The sequence below is a fragment of the Leuciscus leuciscus genome (assembly GCF_965113295.1).
Source record: "Leuciscus leuciscus genome assembly, chromosome: 8".
In the NCBI taxonomy this organism is placed as follows: Eukaryota; Metazoa; Chordata; class Actinopteri; order Cypriniformes; family Leuciscidae; genus Leuciscus; species Leuciscus leuciscus.
This window is the reverse complement of record NC_138732.1, coordinates 16,027,910-16,045,931: the sequence shown is the minus strand read 5'-3', so window position 1 is coordinate 16,045,931 and position 18,022 is coordinate 16,027,910. Positions and strand designations below refer to the sequence as shown.

The window sequence follows — 18,022 nt, the reverse complement described above, 5'->3', positions numbered from 1 at the left end:
TGCTTCATTTCATTACATTTGAAAGAGATAAAGGTACATAGCTTTTCACTCGTGATTAAAAAGAACATTTAAGAGATTTATGAAAAACTTGTCATTGCCAGATATTGTTAATATGCTTGCAGCTGGCTGTCTGACTGTGCAATCTCATTTGAATTCGTTTCAGCACAATAACCACTTTTTTATTTTTTTCAGTCTTTTCATAAACTCTTGATCTTTCAATAATGCACTCACCTTAGCCATCACTGCTAACAAAGGAACACATGACAGAATTTTAATTTAAAACACCTCTCCTTATTTTCATGATTTTAAAAAATATATATGTTTTTAGCTCACAAGTCTGTCTCTCAGTCTTTAAGAAATCAGAGATTAAATATTTTAGAAATGCTTTTGCAGTTTACTGGTTAACACTTTATTTCAACAATACACTTTAGACATTTTACTAACTATAAGTAAATTTGCTCTGAAAATCTAGTCTTCTCTAATCAAAGACAATAAAAAACATTTGCATGGTCTTCAGCTTGGATGATAGCATCCTTAAAAAGAATATTGATGAATTGAGGCAAAATCTAATGGCCATTGTAGGCTCTGGTAGGCTATAGTTATTCTATAGATGACTGGATTATAATGAAGATGTTGTCATAGTGAAAACATAAATAAAATGCAGTTGAGGCTAGAGAAGCTCAATATTGAGAAGCTAAATATTGGTTGAGGTTGTTTTAGTATTTGCATACTCACAAACAAGCAATCATCTGAATAAGGACATAGGACATTTTCTGTCCCCAGTTTGAGAATTTAGGTTTTGGATCTTCCAACAGGGTTTATTGACAACTGTGTTTAGTGTGAGTCAATGAATGGTATAATCAGAATCTTTTGTTTGGCTGCTCTTTGTGTAAATTAGGGCCCAAGCACCGATGGTGTGAGGACCCTATTGGAATTGCTCCGTTTTTTCATATTGCATTCACTGGAGTGATATTTCCCTGTTCACTGTGTTGGCTGCAATATTACTGCAGATTTAATGAATTTTAATTATTATTTTAATTATGAGTCAAGGTCATGATCAGGTTGAAGTCAATACTATGGTCTGTTGTCCCTGTGGGATTTAATGAGTTCTGGCTTTCTACACGACATTTATTTTTTATACTGAACTCTCTCTCATCTCATAGCTAGGCCAAATTTCATTACAAAACTATAAGTAAGATGGAAGCTATTAGAACCTAACAAAAATGAACTGTTTTTATTTTTTTTCGGGAACTGACCCAAGTGCACAAGAACTGCTTTTGGTTCACCGTCACTGGTTTGGCAGTCTCAGGTGATTTTTATGCAAACACTGAGCGTGTGGTGCCAGGGGACATCAGAGCTTCATAGAAACCACCTGCATTTGTCAGTTATCTGAAACCATAAATAAATAAGCCTGGGATGAAACGCTAGGAAGAACATGAGGTTTGGAAACACCCTGTCCACACGTGAGTGAGAGAAGGACTGACAATGAATGAAAGAGTGACAGGGGAAGAGTGCAAAGGGATGAGAGATTGAGCGCGCACCCCCTTTGGGTATTCCAGTGCTCCTGGGAATGGCCGTGGAGAGAGAAAAGAAAAACACATCACATCAATAGCTCTGTCTGACCAAGAACTTTCTTTAAGACAGATCTAAGTGGGCCAACTTTTGTCTCCAATAGTCTGTCCCATCAGTTAGACGTCTAATGGAGCCCAGAGTCACACTGGTCCTAAAGACATGAAGCAACAGTTTGTATGCGACAGCAGAATGGCACTAATACACGTCTCGCATTTATTTTTTATTTTTTTCTGTACCTGAATTTTTGCTTCAAGGCTATTTCTAGCTTTAGAAACAATACAGAGTGAGAAGATAAACATATTCACACATTGCAGATAAATCATATGCACTACTAAACACGTGAATTTCAATGCATACTTCTCAGAGCGGGTAATCTTTCATACGGACAGCATTTCACAAACACTCTCTCTTTCACACATACTCAAACTGCAGAGACCACCGATGCAGTGGCTTATGATGAATGACATTTTTTTTTTCATATTCTGCACTTATTTTTGGAGAAAATCTCGATGGAATGGATCTAAACATTGTAAATTATGTTACATGGAGTCAAGAGTACTGCACTCTCATTGGTTGCTGAAGGCATTATGAAGATGGACGGACGGACGGACAGACAGATAGATACTGTAGATAGATAGATAGATAGATAGACAATGACATCCAATTTATATTTAAGTATATAACTATTTATTTATATTAAGTATATTTATATTTATTTTCATTCATTTGTAGCACATATTTTGTACACAACTGACCGTTCGCAAACACCCGCCCCCTTTGGTTACAGTTGCTATGTCCGACAATCCACGCCGCTCTCATGCCACACACCATGTTCTCACACAGTGAAGGAGCAAAAGAGGACACTGACAATGCGCCGACAGACAGGACAGACCAGGTTATTTTTTATATGAAACAAAGTCTCAACTTTCAAATTTGGTCATTTTTTTAAAGAAATTTAAACAATAAATACCCTTTTGTTGCTCTTAAAGCTGCTCGTGAACCGATCATCTCTTCCTTCTAGTTGATTTATAGCATCAAATAAACATGAAAGAACATTAGAAGGAATGTTGTTTTAACCACGGAAAGACATCAGTACACACCGTTTTTCAAGTTCAAATCCTCCAAAAGTTAATCTATTAAAAATGGCGGATTCGGCAGATGGGAGATTATGATTGGTCAGATCACCTGTCAATCAAACTCTCTGTGAAGGGTCAGTTCAAATCAAATAGTAAATTAGATTTTTATTTTTTAACTTGTATAGGTTTTAAGAATACTCTGCTATATTCAGAAGGCCATGACTAACCAATCAGAATCGAGTTTTCTAGAGAGCCGTGCAGTATATGTAGAACTTTTTGACAATTGACAAGGTTACCAATTCCGTGGAAATCTGGATCTTTTTGTGCGGCCCTGCTGATGAGTAATTGCAACAGGCTGTTGAGGAGAAAGTAGACCTGATGCCGAAAGAGACTTATCTGTAGGTCATACACATTTCAGTAAGCTTTGATCCCCCGCCCTCTGGAAGATTTTTGGCCTCTCGGTCAGAAGCCAAAAGAGGGAGCAAATGGAATCGGACACGGGCTTGTCAGAGAAGAGAAAATAAGACGCAAGGATTATGAGGAGCCACTGAATAGCTTCGGACAGAGAGTTGGGAATTAAAGAGTAGATAACAATGGAGCGGGTTATTGGGTGTTATCTGCGTGTGAGTGGCATGTCGATTCACAGACATTCCAGCAGGATGCCAGCCCTTGTCACTCATATCGAGAGCTCAGTGCACTCACAGGAGTAGAGTAAAACAACTTCAGTCACACTCCATTCTCTTTTGATTTGTCTCACTTCCGCCCAGGGTTCATTGGGGTCAATCCTCAGTTGTAATACACCTCTCTTTTTTCATCGCTGCCACAGATAGCTGCTGAGCTGTGGTGCGCAGGGGTGTGGAGATGTTCTCACATCTCTTTGATAAAACGGTAGAGCAGAACATTTAGCACGGTAGAGCTACACAAACACGCTGCTCCAGATAGCACACTGTTGCCTGAGGAGGAATCAGTTACTTAAACTTTCTTTACACCTTGATTGATAGGGAATGATGGGACGTGATGTTTTTCCAAAGTGCTCATCACCAGACTCGCATTGGATTCTGTTTGTTAGTTCCATCTGTACGCAGAAAGAAACTTGCCAGTACTATTCAAGGGTTCAAGAGTGCAGACAATAACAGGTTTTAATCAGATGTTTTTAAGAGTAGCCTTCAAGAGTGCTTGAACAGGTTTTCAAACAAAAAAAGCACAGACCTGTGAAAATTACACAGCAGGTGCAAACAGGTTAAAAGTTCAACCAAATAAAACTTTCTCATTTTTGGCAGTTGTCTGAAATTAACTTTCTGGTTTCACAACTGTTTTATTGTTACACTTAAAATGTTAAATCTATAATTATGAATCCAACAATACTTACGCATAAAAAATTACACACCTCTCAGTTTGTTGTCATTTAGACTACACTATGAAGAAAAACTTTCTCAGATTTAAAAAAGAAAACTTTGCATAGCAATATTTAAATGTATATATAGTTTTAAACTGTTTAAAGTTACTATATACTCAATTATTATCTTTTTTTTTCCTTTTTTTTTTTCCATATATTTTATTTTATTTTTGAGGTGTTGTACAAACATGCCAAAGTTTTACCTTCATGAGCAATGTAAAAAAAAAAAGCATATTCCATGTCATCTGTTGCATTTCAGTTCAACATCCACAACTATTGTGTTTTGACTTACCCAACTTCACCAGTCATCATATAGCAGCAAATCCAATCATAAGGAAAGTGAAAAGCAAGCACAAAAGGACAGTGCAATCTAACAGACCCAAACCGCTGTCCTCTCCTTTCAGCTACTGTCTTTCAACTTGACCACGGAGGCCATCCTATCCCCGGCCACAGCAAATTAAGGCAACCATTGGTGTGACCACAGGCCCAAGCATTGTTTCCAAGGAAGGGATGTGGTGTTCTTCCACAGCAGGCTAATGAGGAGACAAGGGGGTATGTCTCAGGGAGATGGTTTATTTTATTTTAAGTCATGTTTCTTCTCACAATAGAATAAGAATTGGCAAGTCAGCCTTTTTGTTGCACTGCAAAAAAGAAAAAGTAATTAGTATTTTGTCTTGTTTTCCAGTAAAAATATTTCTTAGTTATAAAAAAAAAAAAAATGTTTTACAATGTGGCACTTAATATATGTGAGAGTATATGGTGGCTTTGTTTTAAATTGTGGGCTTACCTTTCGAGTGGTCATGTTGTCACTCTCACTTAAACAGGTATACTAGTTATCCGAAAATATAGTATACCGTATAGTATACAGGTATACTATACTCCGAATAACAAATGGATGACACAGTGAAAGTGACCGAATACACTGGAGCAAATGATAAACCTGACTCAATAGGTAGATAGAGAGGTAACAATCCGCTTGTACAGATATGAAAACGGAAGAGGAAAATATGCAGAAATCTTTCAAGACATATTTCCTCTAAGCTCCATTGTAAGATAAGCTGTTCTTTTCTCTGAAACGTGTGCAAAGCTACTGTATTTCTGAAGAGAGAGGGTAAAATTGCATAAAGAATGAGGGAAAGAGAAAAAAGCATGATAGATGTAGTCGTGTCGCCAATATTAAATATGAAAATCAAAAAGCCTAATCATACATTATGCAAAATACATAAAAAAGAGTATTGTGAAGACTCACATTGCTTTTTGGAGGGACCGGAAAGAATGTAGAGTCTCTTCGCCAACTGCCAGTGACTACATATAAATGTTGCAAAGACAGAATTATGGAAAATCATGTTACTGCATGTCATTTGATGAACATTTTGAAAGTTGATGAGCACCTAATAACATTTTCAAAGGAACATATGTCTTTCAAAGCTCATTGTGTCTTCCTGACTTCCTTTGCGACAGTGAGTAACTTGGTCTATATGGTCAATCTCAAAGGAATGCAATTGTAATGGCATGAGCAATCACATACATTATGGATGCCCAGTAAAGCTGTTCCCCCACTCAGTCTGTCAGTTTAGATGTCAGATGTGGCATGATCCATCACGTGCTAGACTTTTCTTTCCCATAGCTTGTGCTTGGCTGCCATCAAGTGGTCTGTTTGGTATCTGCCGGTATCATTTTGCCTCATTAAAACCATAACGTGTGCATCTAAAGATGTGGGTTTGTTTCCGATGAGCTATTTGACACGATTAGTCACTTAGCTATCCCCTCTAACCCTCCTCCTTTGTTTTTTCCTGTCTCCTCCATCATCCTGCAAAAACAATAATTCGTCTTTCAAGCCCAGGCCCTCAAAGCTAACGTCTCGTTACTGGGCAACACTCCATCTTTTCCTTGGTAAAACAGCTATATCAGGGTTGGATTCAGGCTACCTCATCAGTTTGTTTGTGTGTGTGTGTGTGTTGTTTCTAACCGTAATGAATCACGCTAAACTCATAACTGTCAGAATAGTCAGAGAAACTCATAAAATGGTAATCTGATCTCTAGGAATATGGAGAACTGATGAATGTGAGTCACAGGGTGCCGCTTCGAGTGTTATTTTATCTCCTCTACGTGCAAATATGGGGGGGGAGGGGGGAGGATCCTGAAATGTATGTTTGGATACCTGTCAACATAATTTTAGTAATTAAATGAATTGTATGACTTAAAGCAAAGGTCTTCAACAGGAGCTCCATGGCAGTACTGCTGGTCTGCCAATTATTGTTCTTTAATTATTTGTATTAAAGTGCTATTTTAATGGTTCCTAATTTTGTTTTGGAGGTCTCCTACAACAGGTTTACATGCATCAAAGGTCAAAAAACACTTTAATTTTCTCATAATATACATTGCACATCACCACATTTTTTAATGATTCTCGACTTGAGCAAGACGTTTATGCTACTTAGTTTGAGGTACATTATGAGATGTTGCAGCTGTAATTCCTCACCATCAGCATTAACAAGTGTATGTCTATCAACAAACCGATGTGTATTTCTAATTTATTGTGGTGCTCATGTGGGAACTGCATCATTAACTGTATCAATAACGGCACATATGTTAGCCGGGCATTAATGTGAAATTGTGAATGACTTATGTAACATTAAAGTTTGTAAAAAATACAAATACAAATCTTGCTCAATGCTTTTTCATTACTCAAAGTAATAAGAACGACAGACAATCTGCATTAATATATAGACACAATTTTAGGTAATAGTGGGCCCACAGCTGATTATCAGAAGTATTTCAGTAAGACAGTAATAACGAGAGTTAGCCGGTTAGCCAGAGACATATACAATATAAAACACAAAACTACATATTTTGAACACTCGAAATACTGTATATACATCAATAATTAATCAATCATACTTAGAGGAAGTGATTCTGAGGAGCAAGCTGGTCCAAATATACTGGGTACTGACCCATCTTTCAAGAGCAAGCGTTTTGTAAATGCCACATTGAAAGGGCGGGTCAAGCTGTTCGTGAAGCGAGCGGATAATGTACAACATAGGCGGGCATTATGCAAATGTATTATCTAGTGATGTAGAACCATAACGCAGTGAGATTCAAATTACAGATGACTCGTTAAGGCGGTTCTTTCTTTTGGGAGACAATAACTTTATTTATCATGCACTTTTGACTTTACAACTTTGCAGACCGTTTACATTCACAGACAGCTATATTACTCACTGCATGAAAGGTAATATTTGAAAAAACATAATGGGGCACTTTAAAAAAAAATCTGTTTTGATAAAACAATATTATGTTCAACCAAAGCTCAATTTAAGAAGTTAAAGTTTAGTTAAATGTTTACTTGTTCCTCCCACATCAAAATACATTAAGTAAAATTAAAATGCAATGTACAAGTACTCTGCCATTCAAATGTTTGGAGTCAGTGAAATCTTATTATACTTTATTCAACAAGGATTGATCAAAAGAAACAGTAAAGAAAACATTTATAATGTTACAAAAAATTTCGATTTCAAATAAACGCCGTTCCCTTTCTGTCAGTCTTGTTCGACGTTACGTCGATGACTGAAGTTATGGGGTCTCACTTGGGAGCCCAATCACCTTCGGGTAGTAAGAAAACGGGCCAATGAAGATTGACGTGGGAGATTTGCATGGCAAGCCACTCCCCCGGACATACGGGTATATAAGCTGGCCGGCAACTCACTCATTCAGCTTCTTGCTTCAGAGCAAAGGGGTTAATTTACAGCGCTCTGTGATTTGCCTTTGCTTTGAGTGGAGACGCTTCTGCAGTTGGAGAAAAAGGCGCATTCAGCAGTGTTTTCGCCCCACAATTGCACAGATAAGTGTAGCGATTTCAGCCCTGGGCACAAAAAAAGAGCAAAGCACTGGTGACATTCCATCTTTTTCAATATGGTATTCCACCCGTGTGTTTCTAGATGCAGTCACTTCCTGGCCTCGTCTGACAGCCACGATCACTGCCTCGCGTGTCTGGGTCATAGGCAGGCTGAGGCAGCGTTCGTTGATGGTTCATGTTCTCACTGCGGGAACATGACCATCGCGATATTAAAACTGAACACTCCACTACCTTGAAAAAGGTGGAGTCCCCTCAGTTATTCCCCGTTCTGGTCTCTCTGCACCGCAGTGAACCACTTCGGTTAATACGCAGGGTGATCTGAGGATTATACAAGTGATCGAACGAGTTCGAAATCCTGCGGCACCCACAGCAGCAAACTGGGGTCGTGCTCCCCCAGATGACAGCTAAGGATCAAAGAAGAAGAAGAATGCAAAAAGTTCAGCTTTAACATCACAGCAATAAATTACATTTTAAAATGTATTGAAATATAAAACAGTTATTTTACATTATAATTCTGTTTTGTAACATTACTGTATTTCTTATCAAATAAATGCAACCTTGGTGAGCTTAAGAGACTTCTTTCAAACACATTTTAAAAAAATCTTACCATCCCCAAACTTTTGAATGTGTATACATCAGTATTCAGTATTTTTTATAGGCTATGACTTAGTATCATAAGCATAATATGAAACTATGTAAATACATTAATATCCTTCTAATAGCATGTTATTTTAAGCCAATACTATGAAAAATATGGAACGGGGAAAAATATCTCTCTATCCATTGGCCCCAAACAAATGTTTGAAATAATGATTCTTTATAATGAGTGTTGTTTATTTGGTTTTGCTTCATAATAACATAAAGTCCATGACAGAGAGCTTGTAGAGAACACCTTACCCTGGTCATGATGAACATGCTTGTTGAAATGACAATGTGACTCATGGATCAGATGACTACAGCCTAAACAGCTGCCCACACTGCCTCTTTTTTAGCTGTCGGTTGCCTCGTCTCTCTCCTGTGCCACTTGTCAAGAATTGGTCTGGAGAACAGCTGAGCCTTGGGCATATAACAAGAAGCAAAGCAAATTAAGCATTCAAGTGACAGAGACCGGACCACTCAAGCAACAATACCAAAACCAAAAGCAGATGTCACGTTCAGAATACAGCTCTATTTCTGTCAGCACTGGAAGCTGTTGTTGATGTTACAATATTTTTTTTACATTTTTTTGGCTCTCAATCAACTCTGAAAACATAATATGAAAGAAATGTGCAAAGATGGATTAGGGTTTTTTTTTTGTTTGCTTTGGGTTTTTATTCTTGTCTCAATTTTTCCAGCTGGGGACTCTTAAGAGATATCTCATGAATGTCAAATAGATGGGTGCTACTTGGAAAAGTGGTGTGCTTGTAAACAGATGCAGCACTTATGAGGCCTGGGCCATGGCAGCGCAAAACGAGAAGTAACATGTCATTATGCAAAAGACGTCTCCTCAGGCTTTGAGCCTCCCCTCTCCTCCGGCTGCCAGCCGTTTAGTGTCTGTTCTCTTGTGTCTCTAGCTTTCTCTCTCTCATTCCTTCTATCTCTTTCTCTTAGCTCAGTGTCTTCGATTCAGGGATGTTAGCTTCAGCTGCCTCCTCTTAATGTTGTTGGCTGCACATTATTTCGAGAAGCGGATGCCTTTCATCTCTCCCACTCTAAAATGCCCTTTTGACTGAGAGACGAACATAAAAACTTATCAATAGCATACCAATTAAATATATATTTGTATTCATTCACAACTCAAAAGACAGTATGCCTAAATGAAAATGATCTGTGCAAAGTGTTAACCTACGCAGATAGGAAAATGGTAGTCAATAGACCACCTGATGTGGAAATATTTACTGCCCTCTAGTTGCTGCAGATGGTAGTCATAGAGCAAAGAGCCTGATTCACTACCTGTTAAAAATGCCCCTTGCAGTTTTTCTTTTTATACTTTTTGTATTGTTACATTATAGGTAGAGTACATAACAGGTACATAAACATAACAGGTATAAAATCTCCCCTCAAGAAAAATTTGACTTTTCTTGTTATGGATATGCAGACACAGGAGAGGAAGATGGATGGTGAACAGTGATTTATTGATCTGTGAAGACATGAGAGAAGGAAGACGCTGGAGACAAAAGGGAAGAGTCCACATACAACAAACAAGGTCAGACAATGAACTGTGGTGAGGAGTGTGCCTTTGTAGTGGCAGTGATGAGGGTGATGATAACGTGCAGGTGTGTAGTGCAGAGTATGGTGGCTAATATGTGACATTTCTGGTCCCCAAATGTATGCAAATGTTCAGCGCATTTCAAAATCATTAACATGCCTTTTAAATATATATAGGCCTAATATAATATCAGATATTAGATCAAATTACCTTATATTCAATATTTTGTTTCTTGTTGGGTCCTATATGAGGTGGATTCAAGACATTAAGTCACCCTCTAAATATCATTTATAATAAAAATGACAGACAAAAAAGCAATCTTCCATACTTAAGGAGATGGTCAATATAGAGGTGTCACTTTAAAATGGATGCTGGGTTTGTTTGGCTTTAACCTAAGAAGCCACTCTTTAATTATATAAATAAAACGTTTAAAATATAGTTTTATTTTTATATAAGGTTTTGACTTTAATACTACTACATACAGTATAATTTGTTTTTATACTACTGTGTATATATATATACAATAGTATAAAAACAAATTTCCAATGCTTTGCTATATATATAGTAGTAGTATAAAAGTTAAAACCTTATATAACTGATAGTAAATCTGGCAAAATCTAAATAGTTATTAAAAAGCATCTTTTTGTTTTGAGCATTGACTGTGAAACTTTTTTTAGTTTCTCTGAAATGTAAAATTGCCTTTTATTTCCTTTTAAATTTGAATGTGCACAAATAAGGTTGAAAGCAAATAACTTGGAACAGAGTAAAAAAAAAGTTTGTGCATGTTAAAATGTCTGGTATTGTAATAATTATCTCAAAGAGCCAAGGTGTTTAGGATTACAGAATTAATTGCCAATGACTCCAGTGTGAGGCTGTAGTAAGAACTAAACAGAGCTTGTGCAAACATTGCAATGCATTATTTATTGATGTGTACATTACAGAACACACTGCTAGGGCTTTAGTCTTGTGGGAATAGTGTGCCTGAGCGAACAAATACTCAAACAAAAGCTGCATATATCTTCTCTCTTTTCTTTCTCCATTTTTTCACTGTCCCTCCACAGGGACCGAGCTTATGCCCCTTTGTTGTTGGGACAATACGAGCCACAAAGACTACAGAATTACAGTTTAAAGGGAGCACAAATAAAAACAAATAAAGGCAAAGCTCTGGGACAGGGCCTGTGAATTGATGTAATTCTTGGTCAGAAAGATAAATTCAGACCAATAAGCATGCCAATGCTTTGCATATTTGTTGATAATTATGACTGCTAATTATTTTTGACTTCACATATTCTCCTTTGCATCTGAGGTACTTAGAGCAACCAGCAAAAAAAATGGGTGTGTATGTATAATATTGTCTTACTATTTTATTTACTCTTTCTCAGGTGGAGAGAACGTCTTTGGGACATTCTTAAAGTATAAAACATGGAGAACATGGATATCTCACCTATCAAGTGGTCAAGTCCTTCAGAGCATAGAATGCATCCTCACTTCCTCAATCATAGTTTGGTTCCCCTTACTCTCCGCTTGCTCTAAAACCAGGTTTCAGCAAGCTATCAGTTTAGCTGAGAAAGTCACTTGTTGGCATCTACCAAGCACTGAGGAGATTTACTCAAAAAAAAAAAAAAAAAGATGAAGCAGGTAATAGATCACTGACTGGGACCAATTTGGCCACTACTCCCTCACCAAACTCCTCAAGAAGACCTCAAACATGTTACTTCTCTGTAGTTGTTCAAAATCAAAAATTGCGAAATACGGAACAAATGGGGTTGTCTTTAATAAAGTTGAATAAGTTAAGTACAGTACACCCATGTTTTTTTTTTCCAGATAAAACAATTACGAGTGTGATATTGTTCAATAACATTAAGTAACTTACACATTATAGAGACAATATGTGACCCTGGACCACAAAACCAGTCACATGGGTCAATTTTTTTAAATTGAGATGTATACATCATCTGAAAGCTAAATAAACAAGCTTTCCATTGATATGGTTTGTTAGGATAGGACAATATTCTGAAAATATTTAAAATCTGGAATCTGAGGGTGCAAAAAAATAAAAACTTTGAGAATTTAAAGTTGTCCTTTTATGTTCACAATTGTGCTGCATTCACTCACAAAAATATTTGTTTTATATATTTACGGTTGGAAATTTACAAAATATCTTCATGGAACATGATCTTTACTTTTACTTTATTTTTGGCATAAAAGGAATATCGATCATTTTGACCCATTACAATGTATTGTTGGCAATTGCCACAAATATACCAGTGCTACTTGTGACTGGTTTTGTGATCCAGGGTCTCATATGCCAATTACTTGTCTATTTTGCCCCATCAAAACACAGTAGCAGTGATTAGTTCCTGAATGACTCAGTGTTTTTGAACGAATCGTTTGAGGGAATGATATGTGCTTTTCCGAATTTAGTCACTCACCTCTTTTCTGAATCAATCAGTGGTTTTGCACAAATCGGTTGAAGGAATGATTCAGTGACAGTCACTTTTCGCCATCTACTGGCGTGGCGATGTAACCTGCGGAAACTATAACTTAAAAATCCCCACCAATAATAACAGTAAAATGTTCTAGACCAGAGGCCTGTTGCATGAAGCTAGTTGAACAACCCGGCCCACATCCAAGTGTGACATCAGAAGCCACGCCCATGTCCAAATATGTCAAATTCTCATTAGCATGATTTTTTCCCAAACCAGTTCTGGGGAAACTCCGCCCTGCAGCCGATTCTTACGATTGTATTGGTCATGTCAATCACAGTACTAATTCCCTAACATTTCCTGCAGTTTAATTAGCTGCAGGGCGGGATTTCTAGTGAAGTGGTTTTGGGGGGAAAATCATACTTCCTAATTAACTTTGAAACAGGAAGAAGCATCGAGAAGACTTAACCCTCATACCTAATTCTTTTTCATTTACTTCTTATATTTCTCTTTTTATGACAGACCGCTCTGAAACTCACTCAGAACTCACTCAGAACCTACATACAACAAATCAGGTTTCCGGGGCGGAATGGGGATGGGGAGTCACAAGGTGACATTGGACATGGGCGTGGCTTCTGACATCACACTTGGATGTGGGCGGGGTTGGCTGTCCAGTGCAGGATGCAGTGAGCCCTACTTGGAGATCTGAGCTCTGACTTCTTTGACGTGGAAATCTTCTCTGGTTAATTTCTTCTGTTCAGTCCCTCAAGGTCAGACATCCGCAAGTAAAAACATGAACACACTGGAGAGTTGCTTTATAGTAGAAAATTAAGTTGAGAAATCTAATTGAGAAAGATACTGACACTGTTTTTCATGTTTAATACTGTAAAGCTGTTTGCTTCTAAACAATATAAGTTTTATAGAAATAAACATGACGTGACTTTACTGGAGTGCTGAATTGCAGAGTACGTGCAAACATCCACATCGCTATCAGATGCTTTCTTTACTGTTTTCTCATCACTGTCATTTTTGTTTTGTACTAATTTTGTTATTGAAAGGGAAGCATGCAGCACATATTAACATGTCCAGTGTGGGTGTCGTCGGATGTTCGCTAACAGTATATGACTGCTCACATATTTCAAACTTCTTTTTTATACATTTATAATATTAATGTTTGGGTCTTTACATGAAAATATATAGCCATTTTAGTCTTGGGTGAGTCACTCAGATGAGGATGATCTTATTTGGGGTCCATGACATCTAAAAGATTGAAAATGCACTGTCTTAGACCCATCAACTGTACTATTATTTTATTTTTAGACGGTTTGCTTTTTTCTTATCTTATTTCTTTTTTTTTTTCTTATCTGTATTATTTCTTAAAAAGTACGCAATAACGAAGGCACTGTTATTTTCGAGAAATAACCAGTAATCTCAAGTTTGTATTATGCCCTTCCTGAAGGGTTGATGTCATTTGATTGAATCTCATCTTGTGCTTCATTTTGTTTGTCTCAGGAGATTCTGAATAATGTGTCTCAACCCATCCGCCTTACTGTGTCACCAGGCCAAAATCCCACAGCTGCCACTCCTCATTGTCTCCTCTCGTTCTCATCAAATGGGACTCGTCTCCGCATTCAGGCCCAGACATCACTGGCTTTCATTTATAATTGGTTTTAAGCAGTTGGTCAAATCGAGCGAGAGGTTACATTTCAACAGGCTGACTGGATGTCTTGTGAGATGGTGAAAACGGTCTTGTCTGAGCACGCAGATTGATGCTACATTTACATGATGTCCATTGGCAGATGAAGTAATGGCATAATTAATTATTTCTGACTTGAGCTGTGGATTGAAGTCTTCACAAGTGAGAGAAATGTGTTCCTATTTCTCAGGATGATTATTTGAGCAGTGTTTCAATCACGTTTCTCAATCTGTAAATAAATTTGCTGTGAGACTTGATTTGGTCCCAGACAGGAGGATCTCATTTACCTTTATTTCACTCTCTAAATCCTTTAAAAAAAAAATTCTGGTAAAAAAGTTGAATCGTCTAACCTGTGGAGGCAACCACTTTGACCAGCAACCAGCTTATCAAGGTTATAATATGTAGTATGATTTAAAAAATTTAAAATTAACAAATGTAATAGAGAGATGATACTCCCAGGTTATATTATCTTGCAACTATACCTACACAATTCACAGTAGTTATTTTAAATTGTTATAATTATTATTATTATTATTTGCAGTCAGTTCCATTTTTGTTACTTTCGTTACATAACCATAAAATGTATGTATTATCTTTGACAATTATACATTATACAAGTTTAAAGCCTACTGAATTTAAAATATCAATTATAAAAAGGCAAAACGTAATTTTCTCCCAGGTTAACCTCCTGTTCTCGTGCCAGTACAATAAAATATGGAAAAAGAAGAACAAAGAACTAAATTCCCAGTGCCTGAGGATGATAAATGAAAAGCTGGCAAAATCCTGTTCATCCTTTGATAGCATTAATCTTTTAAAGGTGTTGCTTATACTTGTATGATATATTATACCTACTTACATGAAGTAGCAATTGCCAATATTATTAATAATGTTATGTGGTGACCTCTCCTCAGGCTGTGTTCAGTTCTCTGTGTGTCTCCACATTTGTAGCGGGCTGTTTTATCAAAGGCCCAGCTATGAGCTTCATGTCTGAGATAAGTTGTTCAAAGCACTGAGCCAATTTATGAAAAACTGTACAGCCTCCATGGTTTTACACAAGATTTCACTCAGTTTTCATCATACTCTGAGTTTGTCATTTGCGATTGTCATTTTCTAACAGATTGAAGTACCAGAAACATGCCATTTAATCAAATCATAATGTAGGAAGATTTCCCAATTTGACATCCCATGTGTTAGAGAGAATTCTGTATCAGTGTATCATATTTTTTTTTTTCTCTTCATATTCCTAGTATCTGTACACATACTTATACATAAGTGTTTATGTATAAACTCTACTTTGGTCATCTCAAGTGAAGTCTTCCCTTTTGCATGCCATACTAACATTCATTGACAACCAAAACAAATGCCCTCATGAATACATGTGCACTGGTGCAAAGGGGTAACTGAAAATGTGCAAACTGGATCTAAAAAGATGTTATCTTTGCTATTTAATTTTTTAAATACATATTCTTTTTTTAATTAAATTAAACTTTAAATCCTTAAAATGTTTATGCCAGTGTCAGGCTATACAGTCAATTATTTACTCTGAAGCTGTGCACAGACTACCTGGCAAATATTTAGAGCTAATGCCTGGACTCTGCACCTCCGAAAATCACAGATCCTAAAAAAGGCCTTGGAAAACTACAGATGCCCGACAACATGTGACTTTCGGTTAGTGTTAGCTTAATCAGCAAATTCTCTTTTGTACACTGGTATTTCTTCCTTTTAAGTTACAAGAAAGGTGGCCTATATCAATAATGTTCAAAATGCTAAGTGAATGTAGTGGGTCTCAAAAGCATGTATTGTACATTCTGTATTGTAATGTACTTAAATATATATTATATATTATATTGGCTGGATGGTGTGCATTAAAACCATTTAATGCACAGGTAGTTCCAGTCAGTTTAATCCGTATTCTATATTAATGTGCTGATTTCATTGAAGCGCGCGCACACACATACACATACACACACACACACACATACAGGGGGGGGGGGGGGGGGGGGGTAACATCACAAGGATGCTGATAGCTGACAAAAAAACTAATACCACTCCAGGAAGCATAAGCAACATAAAATGAATCTTAGGCCTATATGCCTAAAGTCAAAAGTGTTTTTTTCAAAGATTGATTTTTGTTGTTTGAGTAGCCTACTTATTAAACATTTCCATTTAACCAGGTCACATGTTTTATGTCTTGAGGGGTCAATGATAAAAAGAGCAGTATTACAGCAGAAAAGTCAAAACTGCAGCAGGTTACTAATATTTCTGCTCACCACAAGTTGTTTTATGAATTGTTGGTTACCTGCTTTTAAACTTTTTACAGCCTAGATAAAAGAAGTCTGTCTGAAAAAAATATTGCTTTGTCAAGAAGAGGAAGGTATGTCACCACAACACTTATTTTCATTCATTATTTTCTTAATTAATCTCCCCAAAACAAATCAATTGCCAGTCGATAGTGTTTTGATGTATGATGTATTTCTCACCAGGTCATGGGGATTCACCATACATTGATTGTGCTGCTGGTCCTTTGTGCCTTCTTCTCATTGTCAATTTATAGTCGACCAGCAGAAGTAGGTCGATGTTATGAGCATTTCCTTACACAGCATGTGTATGGAGCCATGAGCTGAGATGTGACCGGGTCATCCGTGAGAGACGCATCACACAATCCGAAACTAGCAACAACTGCAAAGAAGTCAACACCTTCATACTGGCAAATAGTAATGAAGTTAAAGCAGTTTGTACCGGGGGTGGAACTCTACTCCCTGAAAACAGAGATTTGTATATTAGCAAAAATGGATTTCCTGTGGTTACGTGTACATTAAGAAGTGGGGGAAGTGTAATTACAGAGGTGGCACATCCTTTCGCAAGATTGTTGTGACGTGTGAAAGCGGGTGGCCAGTACACTATCAAGAAGGTGTCATTGTATAAATGTCAAGCTGTATAGATGTTTAACCATGACCCAATAAACAATCAAACTCACAATCAGATAATTCTGTTAGTTGCAATAATGTTCATGAGTGACATGAAATAAAATGTTTTCTTTGAGGTTAACTGCGTATTCTTTAAGTGAAGTAAGCATTTTTATTACCTGTTTATTACCTGTTTATCATAAAAATTATCTGTCCTTAACCTTGTTGCCTTGATTGCTTGACTGTCTTGAAAATATTTTAAGCTGTCTGTACAGTGCTCTGTATATGAGCATTTAATTTATGGGGGAATTTTTGAAAGAATTTCAGGCCATATTTGCACCCTACTTTTGTACCCAAACTTTTGAATGGTAGTGTATATTGTTACAAAAGATTTCTATTTTTGAATAGTAAATGCTGTTCTTTTAAACTTTTTATTCATCATTGAATCCTGAAAAAAGTATCACAGGTTAATATATATATATATACCAGCACAACTGTTTTCAACATTGTTAATAAATCAGCATTTCAGAATGATTTCTGAAGAGTCATTGAAGACTGGAGAATTTGATGAAAATTCCTCTTTGCAAAAAAGAAAAGAAAAAAAAAGGTGTATTTAAAAAGAAAATCATTATTTTTAAATTGTAATAATATTTCATAATATTACTGGGGTTTTTTGTGTTTTTTTCTGTATATTTGACCAAATAAATGCAGTCCTGATGAGCATAAGAGACTTGTAACAAAAAGTAATGTTTTCAAACTTTTGACCGGAACTGTAGGCTGTGTGTGTGTGTGTGTGTACAGTACAACAACAGGAGATACAAACATGAACAGTTTCCCTTTCGTTAGTATAGTAATATATTAAATCCATTTACCAATTATTTGCGTCTTTTATTTTGTAAAAAAAAA

The 18,022-nt window shown here is 36.7% G+C and overlaps 1 long non-coding RNA gene across 3 annotated transcripts; it reads right to left on the bottom strand.

Annotated features, from left to right (window-relative positions):
* Positions 1-6,339: 6,339 nt before the first annotated feature.
* On the bottom strand, positions 6,340-17,141 carry LOC309504836. 3 transcript variants are annotated; one of them, XR_014208192.1, is made up of 4 exons: positions 16,691-17,141; positions 11,533-11,683; positions 8,798-8,956; positions 6,340-8,304 (listed from the first exon to the last, which is right to left on the bottom strand). It is a non-coding gene; the product is annotated as an uncharacterized lncRNA (long non-coding RNA). The 3 variants fall into 3 exon arrangements; XR_014208194.1 differs by lacking the exon at positions 16,691-17,141 and adding an exon at positions 11,962-12,489 and having other exon boundaries at positions 11,533-11,762; XR_014208193.1 differs by lacking the exon at positions 11,533-11,683.
* Positions 17,142-18,022: the final 881 nt, after the last annotated feature.